This window comes from Rattus rattus, chromosome 18, assembly GCF_011064425.1.
Source record: "Rattus rattus isolate New Zealand chromosome 18, Rrattus_CSIRO_v1, whole genome shotgun sequence".
Taxonomy (NCBI): Eukaryota; Metazoa; Chordata; class Mammalia; order Rodentia; family Muridae; genus Rattus; species Rattus rattus.
In genome coordinates, this window is record NC_046171.1 from 727,922 (window position 1) to 755,222 (window position 27,301).

The 27,301-nt window shown below is 49.2% G+C and overlaps 1 protein-coding gene across 2 annotated transcripts in view; it reads right to left on the bottom strand.

Annotated features, from left to right (window-relative positions):
* Nucleotides 1-23,135, bottom strand: part of Adarb1 (adenosine deaminase RNA specific B1) — a 127,444-nt gene extending 104,309 nt beyond the window's left edge. For both annotated transcript variants that reach the window (XM_032889290.1, XM_032889289.1), the window contains exon 1: nt 22,978-23,135. The gene's annotated coding sequence lies outside the window, so the exon portion shown is untranslated. The remainder of the gene's footprint in view (nt 1-22,977) is intronic.
* Nucleotides 23,136-27,301: the final 4,166 nt, after the last annotated feature.

The window sequence follows — 27,301 nt, forward strand, 5'->3', positions numbered from 1 at the left end:
CCCTCTGAGCTGTTCCTAATGAGGCATGGTCCCAGGCAATCACACAACCTCACAGGCATGTCTAAAGTCCCTGACCCTCCTGTCATAGAAACTCCACAGGTGCTGCCACAGTGACCTTTCCAAACCATAGCTTTGAATTTATCCCGCCCCAGGAGAGAGAGAGTTTTGCTCTCCAAAAGGACCCAAGTCACCTCATACCATGTCACCAGGGTCCTGGGCATCCCTGACTAGTTCTTAGGCTGGGATGATGCAGTCCTCATGTGTCTGGCCTCTGCTGTCTTCAAGATGGTGCCCTTTGTTCCCTTTAACTGAGAGGAGCACTGAGGCCCCTTTTCTGTAGGGCACTGAGGGCCAGTCCCTCAGCCCTTGCCTATAGGGAGATGCTGAAAGCTCAGGGAATCTAAGCTCAGGGAACCTTCCCTCAGTTCTAGTTCGTAGCAGAGCATCTCACATAGAAACTAAACTTCAAGAGGGTGTAGAAGGAGGGGAAGACTCCTCCCAAGTCTCTAGAGGGCTCCCATCCCTTCTCTGAACCCTTCTAGATTCTCATTGGTGTTATCACTCCTAAGGAGGCTGGGGATAAAGAGCAAAGCAACCTAGACGTCGTGCTTCCCCTTCGGTTCCTGAAACGCTTTTGCTTTCCTGATGAAGATGACACCCTTGCTTCCTTCTGGTCTGCTTCCTTACCGTGCTGTAGAGAGAACAGCCATCATCAGACTCAGAGCCCAAAGCTGGAGATGAAGACCTGCACTTTGATGCAGCCAAGTTGTCAGCGTGGTCTCCTGTCCCAGCCCCAGCATGCTCTCCTGTCAGTAGTGGGACCCAGGGGAAAGCATGTAGTTTTGGGAGATACCGAAAATGCATCCACTGGAGCATGCGTGGAGGGTGAAAGGGGAAGGAGGCTGACAGCAGCAGTCAAGGGCAGACTTGGAGGCTGGGAGGGGCTCAGGATAGGAGCAGGAGCAGCAAACAGAGGAGATAAGCCAAGCAGCCACTAGGCTGGCACAGCCCCAAAGCAGGGCCAGCTTTGTCAAGTCCTAGAGTGACACAAACATTGGCTGGCAACCTTGACCAATGGCAGGTTGCTAAGGATTAGAAGAGCCACTTCAGAGTCGTGGGAGTCCAAAACCTGAGCCAAGGAGGTGGACACCATAAGGAAGTCAGGAGAGCTTGTGGGAACAAACGCTTGCTTCAGTGCAGGACAGGAAGCCTCTCTCTTGGGATGACCCTTGCCCTGTTCCAAGGTCTTCACCTTTCCCCTTTTTTCACAATGGCTCTCCTTCATCACACTGTCTGTGGGATACATCTACGCCACTAGATATCTCCACACCAACAAGGACCAGAGCTCACTTGTTCTTTGCCCTGTGTGTCAGAGGCATGCACAGCTGTGGAAGAGGGCTAGCTAGAGGGGACAACCAGGGAACTCAAAGCCTACCAGAGCCTTCACTGTGGACAAGGAGCCTAGGCAGCAGTGGCTTCCAGGGTTCCGGGCTACACCACACCAAGCCCCCGTTCCTCTTTGGAGGAGCCCTGAGACCAGATGTGGCAGCTCCTCCAGGCCAGCAGTGGAAGGGCCTCTTCTGCAGAGAGGCACGCAAAATGGAAGAAATACCAGGCCTGACCAAAAGGCACAAAGACAGATGTCAAGAATGCCCATGCATGTGCAACGACAGACTTCAGAAGTGCCAGAAATTTCTAATACTTGAACTTTTACTAAAACAGGACAAGCCTACTTCCAGAAACACCTCTGCACCAACAAGGAGCAATGACCTGACCAGAGAGAGGACTCGACAGCCACCAATGCCTGTACCTTGTGCTCCCCAGGAGGAGATGGATGTCTCAGGAAGCCTGCAGAGCGAACCATAAGCAGACTGGGGTGCTCACACCTGACACCTCACCTGGGTCTTCAAGGGTTCTCCCAGCCTTGAGAGTTGATTGGAAATAAAGAAGAAAGCCCCCAGAACCACAGGCCATCTTTATAACACCTTGGTACGCAGCAGCCAGGATCTGGCTCCCAGCCGAGGACAAATGACTAAGTGAAGCCCCAGGCAACATGGGCAGTGTTGGGGCTGCTTCCTTCCTCAGAGACTGCCTGCCTGGGAGCTGATTTTAGAGCCTTTGGTTTCCTGGTTTTCATTGTTCCAATTGTGTCAGCTTTGGGGTGTGATCTGAGACACCAAAACTATTCTGATCCACTGGCGACTAACAGAGTGCCCAGTCAGCTGCAGAGACCAAGCTTTCTTTGGCTTCAGAACACCAGGAGTGATAGCCATTTGGACATCTTTAGGATCTAGGCTCTTATGTTCACGGAAATAAGTAAAGAGAGCCCGGGGAGATGGCTTACTCAGTGAAGTGTTTGCCATGCAAGGAGGAGAACCTGAATTCAATCCCCATCAACCACAGGGGATTTGGGGGTGAGTGGGGGTTGTCCGTAACCCCAGTGCAGAGTGGGTGTGAAAACCAGTCTCCAGCAAGCAAGCTCCAGCTTCACTGAGATACACTGTTCAGAAAAATAAGATGGAAGGCCAGGGAGACAGCTCGGCAGCGGGTGGGGGCATTTGCCCTGCAGAAAACCTGAATCTGATCCCTGCAGCTCCAGAAAGTTGTTCCCTGACTTCCATGTGCCTGTCGTGGTACAGGTGCCCATGTACGTGTGTACGTATGTACGTACACACACACACACACACACACACACACACACACACACACACACAAAGAGAGGAGGGTAATATGTTTTTAAAATAAATGGAAAGTGACAGAAGACATCCAACAATAACCTCTGATTCTCACACGTCCACACATACACACACAGATACATACACACCACACACACACAAAATAGAATATACACCTCTTGTTTTACAGAAATGAAGGCTTTCTTATTAAAAATGATTTCTTAAATTATCCAGGTGAAGGGTTAGGTCCAAGCATGATGCTATAAACAGCTTCAGTGACCATGGCCCTCGTGTCAAGTCGGCTTTGGAACAACGGTCCCTAATTTTAAGCCCCGGTTTAATATTTAGGAAGCCACGTTTTTCCTGTGTCACGTGCTATTGGCATTAGTCATAACCAGGTGACGTACAGGGACAAATACAACATGTCCTTCTACAGTTATCTAACAGAACACAATGGAGCAGAAATTCTATTTTAGACAAGAGCTCTTAAATTCTTATGTCTAAAGGTAATGTTTGGGCCAGGCACAGTGGTATGGGTAGGTGATGCCAGTATTTACAAGGCTAAAGCAGAAAGATCAAGAATTCAAGACCAGCCTGGGCTACACGGCAAGGCACTATCTCAAGAGAAAGAAGAGAAGAGGGGGGAAACTAATGGGAGAAAAGACAGACGAGGGAAGGGAGGGAGAGAGAGAGAGAGGGGAAGCGAGGGGAGGGGAGACGATGAAATAACAGTGATAACTGTCAGACTGGGACTTGGTCTCATAATTGTTACCTTTAAGGACTAAATTCCAAGTTATGACTGTACTAAAAATAGAAACCATGTATATTCCCAAAACATTCTTTTGTTCATGTTTTGGGAGCATACATGGTTCATAACCAACCAGTTCTGACACTGTAAAAATAACGAAAGGTAAGTCACCAGACAAATGAAAGGATGGGAGAACTGTCCACTCCAACACAGCACCAAGAAGGATGCCATTGTAAGGCTCAAGGGAAAAGAATGAGGCTGAATGGGATCTCAGCACAGGCTTGCCACATCCCAGGCCTCCCTCCATAGGCCACATCCCAGGCCCCCCTCCATAGGCCACATCCCAGGCCTCCCTCCATAGGCCACATCCCAGGCCTCCCTCCATAGGCCACATCCCAGGCCTCCCTCCATAGGCCACATCCCAGGCCTCCCTCCATAGGCCACATCCCAGGCCTCCCTCCATAGGCCACATCCCAGGCCTCCCTCCATAGGCCACATCCCAGGCCTCCCTCCATAGGCCACATCCCAGGCCTCCCTCCATAGGCCACATCCCAGGCCTCCCTCCATAGGCCACATCCCATGTCTCCCTCCATAGGCCACATCCCAGGCCTCCCTCCATAGGCCATCCCAGGCCTCCCCTCCATGGGCCACATCCCAGGCCTCCCCTCCATAGGCCACATCCCAGGCCTCCCTCCATCGGCCACCTCCCAGGCCTCCCTCCCTCGGCCACATCCCAGGCCTCCCTCCATAGGCCACATCCCAGGCCTCCCTCCATAGGCCACATCCCAGGCCTCCCTCCATAGGCCACATCCCAGGCCTCCCTCCATAGGCCACATCCCAGGCCTCCCTCCATTGGTCTCAGCAACTATAGGCCTTTCTTTTTTTTTTTTTTTTTTTTTTTTTTTTTTTTTTTTTTTTCGAGCTGGGGATCAACCCAGGGCCTTGCATTTGCTAAACAAGCAAGCTCTACCACTGAGCTAAATCCCCAACCCCGATAACTATAGGCCTTTCATATCATACTCTCTGCTCCTCTGAACACGCCTTCAAGAAATCTGAGGAGGAAGCTGATCTCTAGAGTCTTGTGGATTGTTCCTAATAAATAAAGTAGAGACGCTTTCTTATTAAAATAAAATAATGATGTTTAAACTAAAGACAAAATAATTTGCAAAGGATTAGAAGAGCAGAAAACCCAAGCCCGTGTGCAGAACGATGAGCAGATGGGCCTCCGGGGTCCCCTGGCTGGCATCCAAATGCCCAGCCCGCCACCATCCATGCACCATCTGGGTTCACCAGTGCCTCCCCCTCAGGAAGCTCACCACTCAGAGTATTCACCTTCTCACCCACAGCTCATCACTGTACCCAGCATGCTAACCATACTGTGAATGTGTAGGTGACCCGGCTCCCAATCCTCATGGCCACCAAGCTGCCCAAAGACACCTTAACCAAAGGAAACTCAAGTCGGAGGCCCGAGTCAACTACTGCCCCCTTTAACAGTGACTGACATAGACCAGGCCCACCACGGCTCACTCCGTGCTGACAGTTCGTGCCATAATAGAACCAACTTTCCAATTACTATACTGTTACAGACCCAATGTAAAATCACAGTTCAACTTCAATTGTACACATAGCTAGGCGGAATGTCAACTAACATCAAAGCAGGGATTTTCAAAACTCAAGCGGTGGAAGAAATCAGGTTGACTTAAAATAATACCAGGGGCGGAAGAATAAGTGGAAGTCTACGTAAGGAGAAAATTGGCCGGGACAGTCAATAGATGTGGCAGCCCAGATGACAGATGTTTCGTGAGGACAAGGCTGGCTGATCCCTGTATCTTCTGCTGTACATCCAACATCCAAACTGTCTCAGACCAGGCACACAGTAGGGATTTTAAAAAGGCCTGTTCAATGACTGGGTAGACGAATGAAAGGAGGAAGGTTTAGCTTGTGCTAGGGATGAGAAGTTGGGTACATTTAAGCCAGCGGCGCCCCTCACATTTAAGCAGAGCGGATATCACTAACCCATGTTGTGCAGCCAATGAAGCCAGTACCACAGGAGTCACGGCCCAAGGCTCAGGACACAGAATTATTTAAAGATAGACATGAGAGGGATCTGAGTCAAGAGTGAGGACGCCATGGTGGCACAGGTCGGCAGCGGTCACCTGGAGAGGTAGAAGTGCTAACTGGATATCACAGGCTATTTCTGGGGAGGGTCACGTGAGACCCTATTGCCGGCTTCACAGAAATGCCACACATTCGGCAAGTCTGCCAACCAGCTGAAATAAGAATACAGAATAACAAAACTGGCAAATGCTCCAATCAGGCCTTTTCACCTGTCTTAATAGGCGGATAGATATTTACACCGCTAGGAATACTGTGCAGTCCGTAAACCGCATCTCAAAAATCAGGAAAAGCTCAGGGGCTGGAAGTGGGAAGAATCTCCTCCTGAAGAAGGTTGTAAATAGACGACTTGTGTGAGAAGCAGGTTTTCCACAGAATGCAGGAGGTCAGGAAGCCTATGGTGAACTTTTCTGAATAGATTGCTGAAGTGTCCATCTCGGCAGATGCAGAGGATGCAGAGGGTAAGTCCTATGGCTGCTCTTGACAAAGATGAAACTTAAAAGTCCTCGGCAAACTGGGGAAAGAGTAGCTTGCCACAGATAATATCTTCGGAACAACCACAATGATCCCCCATTTAATGGCAGCATGAGGGGACTTGGGTAAGGGTCAAAGAAGCAGCCCACTCTTCCCCACTGCTATCCATGCGATACGAGCCACAGGGTATCCAAGACTCTAGACAGTAATGCTCCAGCCAAGCAATAGAGAGATATCATGATGCCACAAGTAGGCCATGTGCTCACAAGACGATGCTCTACGTAGACACCATGAGATATAACTGCAAGCCGTGGCTATGACCACGTACAAAACCCACAGCCACAAGCCTTCGAGGATAAATGATAAAACTTCTATTGTAATGATGCTTGGCCTGGGGGCATGGACAGACCACTCAAAAAGGAGGCCAATCCTATGTGCAGGGGAGATGCCCTCTGTCCCCTTGCCCTTGGGCATTTGAGGCAGTCAAGAGTGCTGACGGGGGTGGGGGAAAGCGGGGGTATGTGTTTGTTGTGAGAGAGGATGAGCTGGCCCTGCCCCCTTACTGGCTGAAGCACTTGGCAGAGCAGGCCCTGCCCCTTGACTGGGCAGCACAGTATAGATGGCCCTGGTGGGAGGTGGTGTAGGTGAGTCAGCCCTCAGGGCATGGACACGGGAGAATTGGTTCCCCCTACTCATCTGCTGAAAGGTAGAAAGGGTGAGAGGGTGATGCTCTCCCCACTACCTCACCCCTTGCTGCCTGCCCTAGTGGGAGAGTTGGCCCCAAAGTCATGGAGTCATGAGAGCTGAGAGCCAGAGAGCTCACCCTGCCTCTCATCAGCTGTAGCACTCGGAGGATGGGCCCTCCACCCCGAATGGGTAACACTGAGGCGCTGGCCAGCCCTGAGGATGGGAGAGTGGGAGAGCTGGCCCACACCCTGGCTGGTTGAAGCACTCGAGAGAGTGGGCCTTGCTTCTTAACTGGGCAGCACAGTAGAGCTGGCACTGGAGGCATGGGTGTGGGTGAGCCTGACCTAGGGCATGAAAGTGAAGGGCTGCCCTGCCTCCTCCTGATGGCAGCATTGGGTGGCCTAGCTGAAGCGGTGCTGGAGAGCTTGCCCTGGTGGTGCAGGTAAGGGAGGGTGGTGGGCGGAGCAGCTCAGCTGCCACAGGCCAGATCCAGGGCTTTGAGTTGGCCCACCCCAACATCCATATCATCTGTGAACTGATGGAGCGTGTGAAAGGGCCGGTCCTGCCAATCCCAAACTGCAGGATCTCCATGACACAGGAACAACAGGATAACCAAGAGGAGTCCCAGTGAGGCTCCAATATTGATGGTGTCATAGAAGCCAGAGACCTCGAATCAGACCAATGACTCACTGCAATGAACATTTATTTGCAAGTGAAGGTGTGTGGACAAAGGGGCCACACTGTGACACACTGTGATTCACTACAGCTTCCGCAGGAGGTGTTTACTGTGCTCTGTTTCATTTATTTTGTTTGTGTGTTTTTTGCTTGGGGGAAGAGGCTGCCGGGGTAGAAGGCAGATACAAGGGGACAGATGAGTGGTACTGGGCTACATGACATGAAACCCACAAAGAATCAATACATCGTTGTTTTTTTGTTTTGTTTTGTTTTTTGTTGTTGTTTTTTTTAAATGGAGGCCAACGTACTAGGCAGACGTCAAGGCACAAAAAAAAAAAAAAAAAGTAATTTCATGTGAATCAGCTAAATGTGAAAGGCAAAACAACTACTAGAAGAAAATGAATAATGGTACAGAGAAAATGCTCTTGGATGAGACATGATGCCCAAAAGACATAAAGGAAACAGTGAACACACTTAACAATGTAAAAAATCTTTTTGGATAAAGAAGGAAGGGAGGGAGGGCGGGCGGGAGGGAGGCAGGCAGGCAGCTAATGTAGGAAACACTCGCTCCACACTGGGAAGCAAACACTCAATGGCACATCTAGTACTTGCAGCACAGCTGGCGGTTGGAGAGAAGCAGTCCTGCCTCTGAGAACCAGTGCCCACCCATATGTGGAGCCCACCCATATGTGGAGGGACATCTGCAAAGTGCTGCACACTCCTGGGATTCCCAGGAGGAGTTAGATGCCTTACTGAAATCCACTGGAGCCCCTCTGGGCAGCAGAGGAGCACACACTGAGCAAGGAGGCAGAGGCCAGCCTCTCCCGCACGCCAGTCACCTTTCTATCAGCACTGTTCAGGGGTGCTCTCCCCACGCTTTCTTTCTGAACTTCTTATTTTGAATTTTTAATTCATAGGGAGACTGAAGAAAACACAGTGAGGGTTTTTATGCCCTTCACCTCCCCTCTCCCTAAAGCCTAAGCATAGGTTTGTGAGCTGTAGGAAAACTGTCAAACTGGGACATGTCAAACTCTGGTGTGGTACCATTAGCCACACTATGGACTTCACTGACTGCTTCCCACTATCCCTGACTCTCCAGACTCCCACCCAGCACTCCACCTTGTATCTCGCTGCTGCAGCTCCTCTAGGTCCTCAATGCAGAGCCATCCCCTATCCCATGCCCCCCCCCCTGCCCTGTCATCACTTTCCTGTTCTCCTAAAGTGGATACTTTGTAAGAGCACAGCCCCAGCACTGACAGGTGACCCAGATGGATCAGTCCAGGTTCCCTCTTATTAGTGAGCCTGTTTGTGCAGGGACACCAGAGAACTGCACGAGGTAGGCAGGCTCACTGCAGGCAGGTCAGACCTGGTGGGACACTATCTGTTGCCTTTCTCCACTCTAAAGTTACTATTTTTCCCTTTTTAATAAATAAACAACTTGGGGTAGAGATGCTCTGTTACAAGGCAAATATCCCTTTTCTTAACTTTTACCCACTATTCTTAGCACTGACCTCTTCAGCCCCTGTCCTGGGACTACAGTGTTTGCCTACTGGGGCTTCTAGGCCCTTGTTCCTTCCACGATGACGAGCATTCTTCTGTGAGGAAGAGTTGTCTGCTCTCCCAGTTTTACATGCTTATCTGGTCAGCTGTTAATAGCAGTGGAGAGGGACCTGCACTTTATGCTGTGAACTAATTAACCATCATTCCCTTCTTGTGTTAATGAGGGGCTCTCTTCCTGGCACCAACAGACATCTTCTGAAAGCAACAGTACAGGGTGTGTGGTGCACTCATTGATACTGGGAGCCATTGCTTCTGTGCCCTCCCAAAGGATCTATGTGAGATCACACATTGGCCTGCGTTGATCTGCATTGGCCTGTAACATTAAAGACTATCCAACTCCGATACAAGAGTCCACTCCAGCCCTTCCTGACCTTATCTGAAACCTGGAGCAAGGGAATCCTGGTTTCTGTTATCCACTGCGATCTGCCCATGGTCAACATCATATACACATAGTACAGCCTCTCATAGTCCTTGACCCTTGAGAAACAAATCTATCAGGATAGAATAGCATTTCATTTGATTCTTCTAGCTTTGCCCTTAAAGGATCCAGTCAACACACTGTTTTTCCTTTAGCTTGTTCTCGCTGGGTCTCTACTTGTATTCCATATAGGGTTGCCATGTATCCTAATTATCTACTTCATTCTGAGTACATGAAGCATCTGTGTCTCCGAGGCCCAGGCTGTACCAAAGGTACTCTGTAGCAGTGCAGTGACCCCATCCCTTTTGCCCTGTCACTTCTGTATCCTGCTGTGACCACACTCCTCCATCCCCACGTCTTGTATAAGCACCTGGCCAGCGTGTGTTCCTACACGAGGGAAGCTCACCAAACACTCATACTCAGCACGTCCCGGAAATTGCTGCAAGATGGTCCACAGAGATGGTCCAGTTCTTCAAGCCTCTCATGCACATGAGTATCTAAGTCATGCTACACACTTTCACTTACTGGAGATGTGTCTTGAGAGAGATCCCTATCGGTAAACATCTATGTGGCTTTACAGGTTTTTTTTTAAGTGGGTTCCATGGTTCAGCCAGTACAGTTTTTTTTCTCTTCTGATGAGTGAGGAAAACACACACACACACACACACACACACACACACACACACACACACACACACACACTGCTAAGAATCTGACATAACACTGCCATTTTAAGAACCTACATGGCTTCTATTCAACATTATGGTCAAGATAATTCATCCTGGAAACAACCAAGGTCCACAATTTGGAGAAATCCTCTGTAGAAAGCAATGGAAAACCAATCTATCGGACAGAAACAGAAAAGCAGGTCCACACAGAGACATTCTACTCGTGTTTGAAATAGAACCATTTGCAATAGTTACAAAGCAGAACATAGCCTGAAGCCCATCTCTGGTAAGGGATAACCTGGATGTTCCATCCGCACAGCAAGCCTGCAGGGTGGGTGAACCTCAGAAGCATGGAAGTGAGCTTACACCCTGCACGGAAGTCTACCTAGGCCTGTTTCACGAAGATGAAGGGTTGGCAAAAGGGACTCTAGAGACTGCATGCAGACGGCCTATGGCAGCAGCCATAATGGAAATAACTGAAATCAGACATGGAGAACACTGTAGGCAACAGGATGCTCCAAAACCAGACCACGGTAATACTGCCACAACCCAGACCTGCGAGAAAAATCTCTTCACTAAAATAAGCAACTCCATTTTCCGCCTCATCTTCCCAGAGCACTCCGAAAATTAACCTTCAGACAATTTGATCCTGTTTGCATCGGGTACTGCTTCTTTTAGCAGTCAATAAGATGGAGAAAATTCCTGGATCAATTCTTGGATGGACGGTGGCGAGGTACGGGGCTGACCTTATGCCTGCATGGTGTTGCTCTGTCCTGCTTTCAGGAAACACGACTAGCATAGCCCAGTGAATCTCCACATTCAAAACTGCTGTAGAGAAAAAAAAAGAACCCCGCGCCCTTCGCTCCAACCAGAGTCTCCAGGAATAAACAAACAGAAACACTAAGAGTGTGCCCTTCACACCCATCCCATGAGTAGCTACAGCTCGTCAACACAGGGAAAACCAGGCAAGCAGACCGGGAACTACATATAAGGCATGCACAAGGGGCATACACTGCCCTGCAGGTTCCACAGCACCCGCTCTCTGTGTGGAAATATACTCATTTCCCTTATACAGTTTCACTGGAGGGATGGAATTAAAGAACAGAAAGTGCTTCTGTGAAGTGATCCAATATGTCACTCAGGCATCTGCACGTGGGCGATAATCATCTACTATGAGGTACCAAGAAATACAGAGGGGGAAAAAAATCCCTGGAGCAGAAGTCAATGTCTCTGGCTCCTGGTGGCTCTGTGGCATGAGTGCCAAAGGACAGCTGGTTAGCAGAATCCAGACAGAGGTTTTCCTCGGAGCCCTTCCAAAAGCCAATGGAGAGGTTATGCAAGCCAGTTTTTTTTTCACAGGGTTTCGGCAATGGTGAAATCTAGGTTGAACTCTGTGGCACCACATGCTGCTCTGACACCCTTATGACTCATCCCCTCTCCATTCCACGTCTCAGAGGACAAACAGCAGCTCTAACTCCCCAAACCAGCTTCCAACTGCACCCGTTACCTGTCATGTACTATTATGCCACTACCCTCTTGGAGCCAGGAATTTAAACAGCAACAAACATTTACTGCATGAGACTCTGAAAAAGTTTGGATAGCATTTTAATGAAAATAAATTTTCAGTGTATTATGAAAGGAAAAATAATCCCCTGGGGGTACTCCACAAAAGAACACTATGTTACACAGAAAAAAAAATTAATAAACCCAAATACAAAATGATAAATTCGGTTCCAGAATAACAATTTAGCTCTATTGTTATTTTGGGTAGATATTTCCCCAGAAAGAAATCAATCTGTATTCATGGGCACAGAGAAACATGCATTTGATGTAACTAATTTTCCTCCTATCTAGGACAGTGTGGACATGACCAATCAGGTCACTGCACCTTGAACTGTGGCCCAAGTACTTGACTCTCTTGGAGCCCTTACCTTCATACAGATAGGTATGTACCCAGGCCTACAACATGTACAGATTAACCCTAAGGCTTTCTGCCATTCTTGTGTGAGGTGTGTGTTTGGGGGAAAGGGGTGGTCATGTCAGGGTAATGTCTCAGTCAGGATCTCTGTGTAGCCCTGACCACCTTGGGACTTGCTCTGCAGACCATGCTGGCCTCTGACTCACAGAAAACTCACAGGGTGTCACCCAGGTAGTGAGTGCCCTCTCTGAGGCAGCAGCAGAATTCTACCTGCTATGTGCAGCCAGGATCCATATAGGTGACAGGCTCTGCCAACTCGGCACCCACCACAAGATTCTACCTCAGGAAAAAAGGAAATCTGAGGAGGAAGGTGCCTGGTACAGAGAGAAAAAAACAAAGCGTAAGAGGTATCTGACTGGAAGGGCTCTGGGGTCAGGCTACCAACATCCTCGAGTAAATCCCTTTCCTCAACAGAACTGACTAAAGTAGGCGAGCCATCATGAGGTCAATGTGCTTGGGTTGTACTTTTTAACAACAACAGTCTGTATTTACATGCACTGTTCATATGCAAAAGCACAGGAGAGCTGTGTGACTTTCTGGTTTTGTTTGGTAAATGTGATAACTTTATAATGTTAGAATAAGGGACAATCAAACCTTAATTGATTATCTTGATGAACTCCAAACTCAGAACTGCTAAGTTCAAGACAACAGGCAGCCTAATAATCCCTTTGTGGCAAATGAAATGCAAAAGGGTTGACCAACTCTGGCTCTCCGAGGTCTGTCTCCTATTTCCACACAAAACCAGAGTCCCTTACTTCACCTCCTTCAATCCTGCCCCAACCCTGCTCTACTCTTCGGACCCCTCTTAGAACACTACACCCTTTGTGTAGTTGGTCCAATGACCCAATGGGATACCTGCACGTGAGGTGCTAGCCCTGTATGATCATTAGCAGCCAAGACTCGAGGGTCATGGTGTGTGCTGTTAACTACGTTTGCACGGGACTTCTACACCGAACGGTGCCCAAGGACTCTCCAAAAGCACATTTTCACTCCTACTTACACACGTCCTTAACGGGAATGAACTTTGGAAGCCACCACTACGACATCTTCATTTCATATTCAAGGAGGCTGGGGCAGACTCAGAACCAAGCTCGGATCATTCCCGCCAAGTCCTCAAATTCTGGGGCATTCTCCTGCTTGGTTCTCCACCAAGCAGCTGATAAGCGGCACCGTCTCCAATGTTAATTCCTGTAAGCCCGCACAGTTGAATCACATAGATTTTTTTTTTTTTCATTCTGTCTGGCTGCTTTTTTTTCTAAAGCCTCCAGGAGCATCCGACTTTCAATGCTGCTATCACTTGAGGGAACGCGTCTCCACCACACGTCGCCCAGCAATGTAAGATGATGATGTTGGGACACAACTTTTTTTTTTTTTTTCAGGATGTGAGCACCCTGTTTTCAACAGATTAATTTACTAGATTGTACTTTGTGATTTTATAACAATCTTGAGTGTTTTGTAAATGTTTCTACTCTACAAAGAAAAGCAAGGAAGTCTGGAGATAACACAGACATATGGGCATAAATATATGACTGATTCAGCAAGTACAGAAGGGTGTGCGGGGCAGTGCGTAAGGCAGAAAGGCATACGTCTGCAGAGGCAGATGACTTCCTCCATCCAGGCTCTATCGTTTACCACCTCCAGAAAGAATGAGGAAAAGTCACCGGCTCAGTAAGCATGGATTTAAAAGTCCCTGCCATCTGCCAGCCATAGTTCTGGGCCTCTGGATAGTTAAGAGTAACAGTCCTGCTCTCCAGGGGCCTCTGCTCCTGCCTGGGAAGTTGAACGTGAATGAAGGAAGTTGGGGGGGTAGGGACAGATGACAGTGATAATCAGAGGGGTGACCAGAGGATGCACACATGGATGTGTGCAAAAAGATGAGAGAGCTGGCTCGAGGCTACGGGCGGACCGGGCTGGGAAACAGAGGCACTGGGGGCACCTGAGACGGACCAGGTGCAGGGTTTCAAGCAGGAGAGCGCCTTGTATTCAGAGGTCAGACTTGGCTGCTAGTCAAGTACACGTGGAAAGGACACATAGTGGAAAAAGGGAGGTTGGGCAGGCAGCCACTTGGGTAAGCCCTGCGAGCAAGTTCCCAGCAATGAAAAGGGGCGGTGGCAGTCCCACGTAACTGTGTCCTCCCAAGATCAGCACGGGGATCAGACAGAACTAACCATGCGCAACACACGGGAGCTTAGGAACTGTTAGCTAACATCTGCCTCTCCCAAGATGTCACCGAGCCTCTTTGCATTACTTTCATGGTTGATCTGAAAATTATCAGCTGTGGGATCTCCTATGAGGGGCTGACTGCTGTACGGAGCATGATCCAGGGGCAGTGATCTGACCTCCGTGAGCAGCACCAGCTCAAAGCCTGGAAACTCTGCGACTTAAAGACAGCATTTGATGTCTCACTTTGTTTTTGTTTGTTTGAGTTGAGATCTCTGTGTAGCCCCGACCATCCTGGAACTGGCTCTGCAAACCATGCTGGCCTCCCAACTCACAGAAAACCTCTGCCTCCTGAGTGCTGGGATTAAAGGTGTGCACCACCACCACCCACCATTCATGTGATGATACATTTCAAAGACTATGTAAGTAGAAACAAAAGCTATACATAATATACTAGTTGCAAAATGTCCATCATCGAAGATTCCCAGACTCTCCTGCACCTTAGCATCACCACTCAAATTACAAGAGCTTCTTAACCTCTGTTTATGTTTTCTCTCTTTCTACCTCTCTCCCTCTCCCTCTCCCCCCTCTCTCTCTCACACACACATACACACACAAATAAAGAAAACTAAATAAAATAAATTTAAAAAGGAGAGAAACCACTGATAGTTAATGGCTTCAGGGATAGAGAAAGACAAGTTTTTGTTTTTTAAGTGGTGGGGCCCTAGAAGGTCAACCACACTCCAGTAAATGGTCCCATAACTACCAATATATGATCAGCACAAACTGAACTCACTGGGTTATTGGGGGGAGGGAGGGGGGTTCCAAGAAGTTAGAGGGAATAGAGATAGATAGGTGGGAGGTATCTTGGAGAAGCTAGAAGGAAGAGTTGGGTAAATATGATCCAAATATGTGAGACAGGCATGTGGTTAATGTCGAGTTGACACAATCTGGAGTCCATCAGCGAGGAGGAAGCCTCAGTTGAAAAAATGTCTCTAGAGGATCTGGATGTAGGCAACCCTGTAGGGCATATTCTTGGTCAGTAATCAGTATGAGAAGGCCTGGCCCATTGTGGGAGGGGCCATTCCTGGGCTGGTGGTCCTGGGTTCTATATGAAAGTAGGCTGAACAAGTCATGGGGAGCAAGCCAGTAAGCAGCACCCCTCCATAGCCTCTGTATCAGCTCCTGCCTCAAAGTTCCTGCCCTGTTTAAGTTCCCGTCCAAACTTCCTTCAACAATGAACAGTGGTGTGGAAGTGTAAGCCAAATAAAATAAACCCTTTCCTCCACAAGTTACTTTCGGTCATGGCGTTTTACTATAGCAATAGCAACCCCAGCTAGGACATGGTGCATGCCTTTAATTCCAACACTCAGGAGGCTGAGTCAGTGGCGGTTCAGTGAGTTCAAGGTCAGCCTGACTACATAGTGAGACTATGTCTGTCTGTCTATGTTTTGTTTTGTTTTTTTTTAAGGGTGGAGGACCAACCAAGAAAGCTGACCAGCATCTAGGCTTCCAAACAGGCTATTAGAGTCACCTATGCCACAGGTAGACAATAGTGGCTACAAGACAGGTTTAGAGCTTCTGGACAGCTCAGCATGTGGCAGTTCACGGGAAGCTAAACAAGAACTCACTCTCATGCTACAAAGTACCACAGGGTCAAAGTTCTGTATACAGTAAGTACCCTTCCAGAACTTACCTGGAACTCCTTCACAGGTTATGTGTCTGTGTGCTTCAAAACACCCTTAATAAGAAACTGTAAGTGGTTACTTTCTGGGAGTCACTCTGAGGAGGGGTTGTGAGAATCCTGACTTATTACTGATCAGTCGGAAGTTCCAGAGGTCTAGACAATGGCCTGAAGAGACCATCTTAAGGACAGAGCCCAGACTTAGCCTAGGGGCTCTCCCATCTCCAGGCAGACAGTATCCAACTGGACTGAATCCAAGGACACCACTGGTGTCTGGTGCAGAACTGGTAGCTTGCACAGTGAAATCTTGCCACCCTCTGAGGATGATGTCATGAGGGGATAGTAGGAAAAACTGAGCCTGAGTTAGTGTTTTCTGCTTTACCTTTCCTCATCCTGAATCCAGTCCTGTACCCACTGTCTTCTGTCTTTCCCCATCTCTACAGCGCTGACCCTGCATTATGTGAAAGCTTTAACCCTGATTTAAAAGCCTGCCCTGCCTGCACCACTTGTCCCTACATGTCCATCCAGCCCCACCTTCAAATCTCCAACTAGACAATGATATGGCTCCTTCCGCTAAGGCAAGGTATGTCATCAACCTAGTGGGAGCTCTGTTAAACACGGTGAGCACCACTGTTAAGTGTAGGCATTCTCCGTGTCGCCTTTCTCTGGGGCTGGGGGACATTTCGAATGCATATTTCCTCATCAGTGCTACCCCTGATGAATAAGGATGTTAACCCTCCTTTCACGGAGGATACGTAAAGACAAGGGAACTTTTTAATCGAGAAAAATTCCATTACACACAAATCTCTCATAAGAAGGCCACAAGGCACGTTTGCTTGTAAAACAAAACAAACAAAACAAAACACCAGTATTCTAAGTTCTATACCATTCTTCTTAATTCTTCTTACTCCAGGCAGCAAGTCTTCCAAATACTTCAGAATGAACTGAATGCTGTAGCCACCTCCCTGCTGGGACTGAGCATCCTTTCTCCTTCGGCCCCTGGAACCTTTTCAAGGACTTGCTTCCCACAATGGTCATCCCAACCAGGCCAAGAACACAGTACCGTCACCATCCAAAACAAGAGGCACAGGAGCCTAGGCCCCAGTTTGAGTTTCATTAGTCTTCTCTCTTTAAAGAAGACTTCCTTAGAGTCATTCACATTTAATGCCCCAAATGTCCCTTCTCCCCACTGCTCGAAAATCCACCGAGGTCACTGACGGCCTGCCTCTCGTCAAATTCAAGAAATATTTTCGAGGCTCCCCAAGACCGAGAAGCACCTGATCGCTCACATCCTAGACTCCTGACCACTGGGCCCTCCTGCTTGCCTTCTTCAGCACCCTCCCCTGTAGTCTGGCATCCCCTCCCCTGTGGACTCCTTGCCAAGAGCCCCTACCAGTACCTCTGCTCTTCCGCATCCTTTTCTACTGTCTGGCCTATGAAATGGAACAGCAGCTATCCGCAAAAAGACACCTACATTTGTGTATCTGGCCCAATCTTTTCCTGAGCCTGACCTTGAGTTTTCCTTTCTATCCGAATCTCTCTTCAGATGACTAATCATAAAAAAAAAAAAAAAAAAATAAGCAAAGCAAACTGTCTTAAATACTGCTAGTCAGGTGCTATTCCAGGCCCTCTACATTAGCTCAGCATATCGACTCAACGCCCATTTGTGATTATCTTTCTTTCTTTCGGTTGTTGTTGTTGTTGTTGTTGCTTTTGAGACTGGATCTCACTATGTCCTCCTCCCTGGCCCAGAACTGCCTCCTGCATTCTGGGCTTGAAGGCGTGTACCACCATGGATACACAAGGCACAAATTCTATTCTCCTTGAACTAAAAACTGAAGCACAGAAAAAAAATTACACAGCAAAGTGTTAACACCACCCCCAGGCCAGTGTGCGGGCATGATTACCGAGCAAGGTCTCAGGATTTGTTTTCCAGATCTCAAGTCCTAATCCCTACCCTAAACACCCAACCTTCCCCAGGCTTCCTACTCCACCAATACGGCACGACCCCACGCTCGAAGTCAGAAGACTCGGCTCTAAACAGCATGCTGTGGTGTATTTACTTCAGCATCCATTTTTTTTTCTTATGAAAGCACAAAAGCACCGTGATAGTCTATGCTCCGAGTCAGTCCTTTCAGGAGCATAAATGAACGCTAAGTGCTAGGAAAGGGTTGCCCTCCTCTAATTGGCACATCTTCCTCTGTCAGGTATATTTTAAAGAATGGTGCACCTCACAGAGAAAGCATCTTACACAGTGATGAGTCCACCTTTTCCCCTTGCTGGGGCCCCAGCCTAATGATCGGGCTTCTAACGGGCTTCCTCCCTGGTCTCCACAGGCACACCCGCCTGAGGTATTGGAGTGAGGGTGATGAGGGCGTAGCATGCTACAGAGAGGATCTGTCTGTGTGACCTTGAAGAAGCACCTCACAGTCCCCCGCTTTGACAGCCCCCATCTAAAACACGGGAATAACAACAGTCACAGACTGCAGAGATGGCCCACCAGGTGGAGAGGCGCTGGCGCACAGGACTGACAATCTGAGAACTTGTCCTCTGACACTGTCTACACTCCATACACATAAAGATAAGATAAATTAATAAAAAACTGAACGGTAATAATGTTCATCTTTCGGGCTGTCGATTGGTCGAGCTGACAAACACAAAGTAACCTGGAACAGCGTAGCACATGTCAAACTCCTGAAAACCCACAAGCCAGATTCTCTTGAAAGATAAACCAGATCACATCCTTCCCGGCCCTGTTCAAAACTCTCTAGAAGGGGAAGGGGGAAGGGGAAGAGCGGGCAGGCCAGCCCTCCACCATTCTAGGATTAAAATTTAAATCCCTCACCACCACAGCTTCTATACTTCAGCAAGAAGCAGCCCTCCCCATCTCTCCAGCCTCATTTCCTGCCTCTCTCCCTCCCTCCCTGGCCACAATGGCTCCCTGATGTTAACGACTCATGTCAAGGCCTTTACCCCAGAGTCTCCGCTTCCTGGAAGGCTGCATCAGGCTGTACCCCCACACTCCTTGGTCACCTAGTTCTGTCTGCTTCCTCCTAGCCTTTCTTCCTTTGCCCTTCAGGGTACACAGACATTAGTGTCTTGCTCACCCAGTCACTGTTTCTATAATGAGACCCTCAGGTGGGCGGAACCTCATCAGATTCACCAGGACAGAACCTGGAACGCAGGTCCCACTGATGAGAAAGGAAACAGCATCGGGTTTGAAAATCACCGATCTAAAGCTCCTGTTTCCTCTGAACTTAACCTGTCACGCCTGAAACCAAAGTCACTAGCATGGATGTTCCCAGAGCGTCACAGCAGTAAAAACGCTGGGAAGGACAGCAGACAGTATTGTCAAATTGTTTAAAAGCAAGTAACAACAATCTGATATTAATGGTCCTAACTGCAGCAGAAGGCAAGGTAAATATCTCCCTGTGCCTTCTTTATCCACGCTCCAAACAAAAGGCATACTTCGAGAAAGACACTAAGGAAAAAGGAATCTCAATCTAGTGCATCGGTTCTCAACCTGTCAGTCATGACCTCTCTTGGGGGTAGACCCCTCCGTGGGGGTCGAATATTAGATTATCCTGGCTACCATACTTCTAATTATGATTCATAACAGAAGCAAAATTAAAGTTATGAAGTAGCAATGGGGCTAATCGTATAGTTGGGGGTCACCTCAACGTGAGGAACTGTATTAAAGGGTTGCAGCATCAGGAAGGTTGAGCCCCACTGATTTAGTAGATAATTTTTAGGTGAAATTATTGGTAGTTATTTACCCTACTTCATATACTGGGGACATATTAAATAAAAGGTTTTTAGGCATAACCATTTCCCTCACAGCAAACTGTGGGCTTGGAAATTCATGTTAGAAAGTGACACGGAAAACTGCCCCTCTGATCGTTTCCCTAAGGACTGCGTAACTTCACCTTCTATAATCTCCAGAAGTTGCTTCCAGAGAACCTCCTAGCTATTTAAACAGTTTTCTCTGGTCCTGTATTTACATGGCTAATCATAGCACTCAAGGCAATAAAATCCAGCTCTTAAGTACAACTTACTGATAAAGGAATTTTGGATTAAAACTTATGAGCAGGTCTTCCTTGTGCCCTTGTATAAATAAGAATCCTGCTGTTACCCTGTTAAGGGAAACTTCAGAACACTCTATTTTAAAAGCTGTGCCTGGTGGCACAGGTCCATAATTCCAGATACTGGGGAGCCTAAGACGGGAGGACTGACAATTTGAAGCCTTCCTGGCCTGCATACAGAGTGAGCTCAAGGCCAGCCTGAGCAACTTAGTGAGACCATTTCTCAAGGCTGAGATATACCTCAGTAGTAAAGCACTTGCCTCGCATGTCCTAGGCTCTTAGTTCACTCCAAAGTACCAAAGGGGGAAAAACTATATTGAAATATACCACAACTACACACACACACACACACACACACACACACACACACACACCATTACTGAGACAATCCATACATAGTAACATCAGTATATAACTGAGCAGTAGGGTACAAGAATAAGGCTGAGCCTACTCTGTGTGCCTTTTGAATGCATCGCACACACACATGCATTGCTTGCCTTCCTGCATGTATCCTTGTGCACACTTAACGTTTTTTAAACCTACAAGCAAAACTGTTACACTCTTGCAAATAATAATTTTATCTTTAAGTGTTAATGCTATTAAAGTGATTAAAGGAGGTGAACTGTCAGCAGGTTCTTGTACTGTGCTGTAGAGTTCTACACTGTAACTCCAGAGGGAAGGTCTAGCACATGACCGGCTGGAGACCGTTCATTCACTGGACAAGATGGGTTTAAAGGATTTTTTTGTTTTTTTGTTTTTTTTTTTTAATTCCCAAAATTCTAAAGCAGTTTAAACGCTTTACAGCACATAAACTTACAGGGAAGTGAATTTGCCTGCGAGCCAAGATGTGTTTTCAGGATGGTGTTATTTCTTTCTTGGTAGCTAATCTTCCTGCGTTGGCCTACCAGCAATGACTGAGAGAACACATCATGGGAGACACGCGTCATCAGTTTCTCTCTTCAACACTGTCCTTGCAGAAAGGTCTCCTTTGCTCCTTCCAACTGGAACGTCACTGATGACGTAGATGGCACTGAAGGTGCCCAGTTTCTGAAACCCCTTGACATCTAACGGGCATGGAGAATGCATTCCTTTCAAAGCCTGTGGATCCCACCTCTCCACCACTGTGGGAATCCAGTGGTGTGTCAGCATCCAGCCCAGTGTGTCTCATCCAACATTTAGCAAGCTCCTGTTTTTGGTGCCGATGCTGTGACTCTACCCCTTGGAGAAACCTGTACCCAGGGACCATTAATTCTCTCATTCCAAAAGGAGCTGCACCAACCAACCTTCTGCCACCTTTTTCTTCTCTTTTCCTCCAGGGAAGTCTCAAGCAAAAAGGGTAAAGAAGTTTCACACCCCCCCCCCCAGAAAAAGAAAGAAAACAAAACAAAAACAAAAACAGCTGGCTTTTACAAACAGTTCTGTCTTGAGACAAAAACAGTTTTGGGAAATGCAGCTTCCTTCCAAAGGGACAAAGAGGGTTAATACATTATTTTTCTTCTCAGTAAAAACTACTGTGCGATCATCTTAATTACCGCACCTAACAGTAAAAAGGCAAGTTTGCTATCTGCCTTCTTTTCCTTATACTTCTAGAATGGAACGCAAAAAATGGTTGTCAAAAGAAGAAGAAGAAAAAAGATACCCTCATCAGAAGTAACAACCCAAACCTGCTAGCTGAAAACACTGACCTCCAGTGCGGATATCCCCCTCATAAATCCTGAACAGAACACATTTCTGGTCCTCCAAAGGCGACTCCGGCGCCACTACAGTCTAGCGTCCACAGCCCCATCTGACATTTCCCTTGCACACAGCCACCACACAGTGATTTTCCTCCTGCCTAGGTGAGCGCGTCAAAATTCACCTCCAAACCCTAATGTCCCAGATGGCTCCCACAGCAGCAGACGTGCTGGGATCTCGAACTTCGTCACCCGGGCGCACGACGCCCATGTGGGTGGGCTCTGAGCTCTCAGGAGGACACGGACCACCAAAAAAAAAAAAAAAAAAAAAAAAAAAAAAAAAAAAACAAAAAAAAACCAACCTCCCTCACCCGGGTCACGGCGTCCCGTCCGTGGGAGCACAGTGTCTCCTTTGCAGGACACAGGGTGCTCTCCACAGGGCGCAGCCTTCCCTCTGTGGGATACAGGGTTAGGGTCTCCCTCCTTGGAGTTCAGAGTACTCTCTGCAGGGCACGGGGTTCCCTCCCTGTGCCCTTCCTCTGGGCGCCGTCTCCCCTCTGCGGAGCACATGGTCCCTTCTGCAGGGCACAAAGTCCCCATCCCCTGATGCGGCTTCCCCTCCTCGGAGCACAGGGTTCCCACCCCCCACCCGGGCTTAACCTCCCTTCTGCTAGGCACTGGTCCCTTCTGCAGGACACAGAGCTCAACCTTCCCTCTGCCAAGCACATGGTCCCTTCTGCAGGGTACAGGGTCCCCATCCCCGGACACAGCTTCAGAGTGACACAGGGTGTCTCCTTTCAGGGTGCAGACTCCCTTCTGCTGGGCACAGGTCCCCTCTCTAGGATACAAGGTCCCATCCCCGGGCATAGCTTTCCCTCTGCAGGGCACAGGGTCCCCCTCTCGGTGCGCAGTGTCCCCTCTGCTGGTCCCTTCCCGGGGTACAGAGTCCCCTCCCCGGAGCACAGGTTCCCTCCGCCTGGCACACCGTTCCCCACCCCGGGCGCAGTCTCCTCTCTGATGGGCACAGGTCTCCTCCCTGGAGTACAGGGTCCTCTCCGCGGGCACAACCTCCTGTCGGAGAGGCGCACGGTCGGCTCGCCGCGGCGCAGCGCATCCCACGCGGACGCGGCGCCTCCAGGAGCGGACGAGCCGTCCTGGACGCAGCCTCCTCCCGCAGCGCAGCGCATCCAAGTGGACCGCGGCCCGCCCTCCGCGCGCCGCCCGGGATGCGCCAGCGACCCCGCAGCCCGCCGCGGGCCCGAGCCGGGCTCGATAGGGTCTGGGGTCGGTGGTCAGGTCCGCGGCCGCCGGCGCTGCGCGGCCTCGGCCACCTGCCCCGCGCTTACATAAACGCGGCCGCCCGCGTCCCCGCCGCCTTACCTCAGCTCACACTGCGCCCGCGGGCTGCCGGCGTCTGGCTCCCGGCGCTGCGGCGGCCTCGGCTGGCCCCGCGGCCCCGGCTAGGAGCCCCTCGCCGCCGCCTCAGCCTCAGCCACCTCAGCCTCAGCCGCTGTCTCAGCCTCTGCCTCTAGCCTCAGCGCCGGCGGCTCCGCCCCCTCGGCTCGCCCCGCCCCAGCCGCCGCAGCCGCGCGCGCGCGCATGCAGGGGTGGAGCCAGCTCCCGACGCCGACGTGCGCGCGCCAGTCCGCCCGCTCCTCCTGCCCCCGAGCCGCTGTCCAGACTCGCCCGCGGCGGCGGGAACCGCGAGGGTTAGCGGTTAGAACCAAAACAGGTCGTGCGTCGCTAGGGAGACTCGAAGCCGAAGGGAGCCGCCTCCGACACGTACTGAGAAGATCGACGAGGGCGGGGTTCTCGAACTCGCACTGAGGAGGCCTGGGCGGGCGGGAGCCTGGGATGGGAGCTAAGGGGACAGGTGGGACCAAGGACCCCAGAGATCCTTGTGGAAGCTGGGAACGGGGCAGGGAAAAATCGGAGAGGTGCTACTGATGAGCGACTGGGACCGCCGCTTGAAGACCCACTGCACCTCGTACGTGGTACCCTGGCATCCGGCAAGAATCATTCCTGGGCCTTCCTCCTGTTTTGAGAGCTGGCCCTGGCCACACCCACCTCCTTAGACCTTGAAAATAAGTAGGGAGAGGAGCAGGGACGTGATTTTTTGAAGCAGAGTGTCTACTGTTGGTCACTAGAAATGGCGGTCTGTGTTTAACCTGGACCCCGGGGTCAAGTTCTGGCTCTGCCACCTCTCAGGCGTACCAGACGTGTCTTGTACTTGCTCTGCATGTTTCTCCATTTGTTTAAAAAGAAAAGGGGTTGGGGATTTAGCTCAGTGGTAGAGCGCTTGCCTAGCAAGCGCAAGGCCCTGGGTTCGGTCCCCAGCTCCGAAAAAAAGAAAAGAGAGGGGAAAAAAAGGGCCTGGTAAAAGACGCAGGTACAAGTACCGCGTTGAGCACCCAGGATATGGTCAGCAACTTGCGTGACCTCTCGGCAGATGGTCTTACCCTGGGTTGCTAGGGGTCTGGAGAGGTCCAGGAAGCATAAACTGACCATAGGAGTAGTGTTGTAGAGGGGTCTGCGTCTGCTTTCATCACAAAAACCTGTCCCTTGGACCAGCCAGCCTCCCAGTGAGTTCTTCAGCCTGCCTAAAAGGTGGGCCTCAGGCAGCGTCTATGGGTGTACTTGTTGGCAAGGAAGTAGAAATGATCACTCTTGGAATGCCTACCAGGATGCCAAGCTTCAGATACAAATCTGTGCACAAGGACAAGCGTGTTCGTTTCTGGGTATCAAACTACCCCAGAACTTAATAACAACTTAAAGTCATGTTTCTGGGTATCAAACTACCCCAGAACTTAAAGTCATGGTTGCTAAGTCTGATAGCAGCTTACAACTGTCTTCAGTGGAGTTTGGTTCATCTCGTGGGTGACCTCACTCCTGTAGGTCATGTGTTACCCACTGTTAGTAAGCCTGCTCACGTTGCTCCTCATAATGGCTGTGGTTTGACCACAAGAGAGTGAGTTCCAACACACAGGGCCTTTCCAGCCCCTGTGCACATCACCTGTGTTCCCGTGACTCATTGACTAAGTTGAAGATGCTGCCCTGCGCAAATAAATATGAGAGACAGAGATGTGGAACACAGGAAGTATGTTCATCGGAGACCATCGCTTTCATAGGCCTTTGGTTCACTGAAGATCGTTACGGCAAAAACAGAACTCTGCGTGTCTCATCTGGGACTAACTAGAATGACCTTTTTCGTCTGCTGTGTACACTGCCAAAAAAAACTAGCTTGAAGTGAGGACGCATCGACAGAGGCTAGAAAATGACACTTTGACAGCCTCTCGGGTGTCTAGCGGTGCCATGTGCATGGGTGGGTCCATCGATTAGGAAGACATCTTCGTCCTCATAGTCTGGAAGTGGAACAGGTCGGGATGACAGGCAATAGCATAACTGGGAGACAGTCCCGTGAAAGGAGCAAGGATGTTGGACTTGAACCGTGCAAACCCACTGACACACAGCCGTGAGACTGGACAGACCAGACCGTTCCCTCTGTAGGAGAGATGTTGATCCACCTGAAACCTGGTCCACAGGCTTGGTGGTGGAGTCTTCGTAATCATAACAGATACAATGTGAATTAAGTCGCCCCACAAACCACACGAACACCAATTTCAGTCAGGATGTTTTATTGAACACACACCTAAAGGCTGATCAACCACGGCAGTGCTCAGACTTGAGAGCTAAAAGCTGTGCGCTGGATATTTTCTCAGGGCCAGCTTTCAAAGGCTAAAACCACAAAAACCACAATGAGCTCATACACAGGTGCTGGAAGTGCATGCCCAGCGGTCAGACCTGACTCAAGCCATTTTAGGCATGACAGTTCATACTGGCCTTTAATTCGATGGGTCCTGAGTGAAGCTTCTGGTTGTGGGATTTCTTAAGATTAACAAATGTCATAACATGCAGAACCTAACGGGGTATGTGGTCAGCATGACCCTGCTCTGAGTCAAGTCATTTTTCTGTGTCAACGACCGGCAGGCATATTACAGCAACAATATGATGGTTGGCGGGCATGGAACAAAATAGCTGCAGCTGTGCTAAGGGGCAGGCCTCAACAATATCCCTATATGTATATGTGTGTGTGTGTGTGTGTGTATGTATGTATGTGTATATTGAAGGAAATAGGAGGTCTGTGGTATTTGAGCGGTACCTTTAGCATGAGTGAAGATAGTATTGTAAGTGCTCAAGATGGAGGAGAGAGTATTTTCACCTCAGGAATTAGAACCGCTGCCAGTGTTCCTGTGGAGTTACACTGACTGCCTCCCTTGGCTCTCACACCCTCCCTCAACTACGGGGAGTCGAAATAAGTTGAGTGATTAAGCCACAGGGGATTGACAGGTCTGTGACCCGCTTTTGTGCACTTCACAACCTAAGAAATAACTTTACAGTTAGCATTATAATGAGGGGTGAGAATATGCAACGGGCTTATGTGACATACAAGGCTTAAAGTGTTCACCATCTGGCCCATTATATTAAAAAACAAAAATGAGCCAAGTAGGGTCTACCTGTTGGAGCTGGGAGTTAGATCAGCCACCATCGAAGTGCGTGGGCTCCTACAGAAGGAATAGGTAAAAGGCAGCACTAGTAGTAAGGAGTGATGGCTGATGGGTACCAGCTTTAGTGCTAACACAGTGTCCCAGGTTAGATGCAGAGAGCTTAGGTCAGGTGGGACTATAAGGAGTTGTTTTTTGGGGAAATAGCTCTCAGTGAGACTAAGAGGGATGGACTGACTGCCACCGCCTGAGCGGGGAATCTCACAAAAAGGACCACCATCTGGTGCTGGGGGAGATGGTGGTGAGTGTTGCAGCAGGGGCATGATAGAAGTCCTTTTGGCTCTGTTGAGTGTGCAAGTCTGTCAGATGCTCGAACAGTATCAGGAAGGCGGACAGCAACACACAAGAGAGCAGAGTCAGAAGGAGGACATCCATTTAAGACCCAAGGAAATGGAAGAGGTCACCAACCACCTGAAGAGAGTGGGGAGAGGCGAAAAGAGGAGCTAGGACAAAGGAGGACCCCAGAAACAAACCAATGGAAGGAAAGATGAAAACCCCATTGGATTTGAAAACAGGAGGTCATAGTGACCTTGAAGATCCAGCAGTGTATTGAGGACACTGTTAACTACAAAGAGCAAAAACTTCAAATCCCATGCCCCATTTTCTTTTCTTAAGTTTTATTTTTTGTGGTGCAGATCAAACCCTGGGACCCCCACAGAGCGTTCTACCAGTGAATCACTCTCTCTGACTTCAAAACCTAAGTAGAATCACAAATATAGACTTAACTTCACCAATAAAATCCAAAATTATTACAGAGCTGGAGGAAAGCGCTCAGCGAACCAAACTGCAGCCACAAACAAAAATGTTCGAATTACATTTTTTTCCTAAACCATGACTTTGCGTTAACATTTTTTACATTTACTAATCACGCCAAATCATGGGGCAGCATCGTGTCATCATCTCGGGAGCTTCGGAAAAGGATTTCTGAGGAGCCAACCTTGGTGGATCAGGCCTGTAGTGCTAGCACTAAATAGCCCAAGGCAGGAGGATCAGTTCGAGGCTGAGGATAGCTTGGGCTACAGAACAAAACCCTATCTCAAAAAAAAGGGGGGGGGGGAATGAATACAAAGCTTCTAAGAAAATCCAGCGTTGTTTCTGTAGGAAAGCTGTATGAAGATTCTCTAAAGCCGTGGTTCTCGACC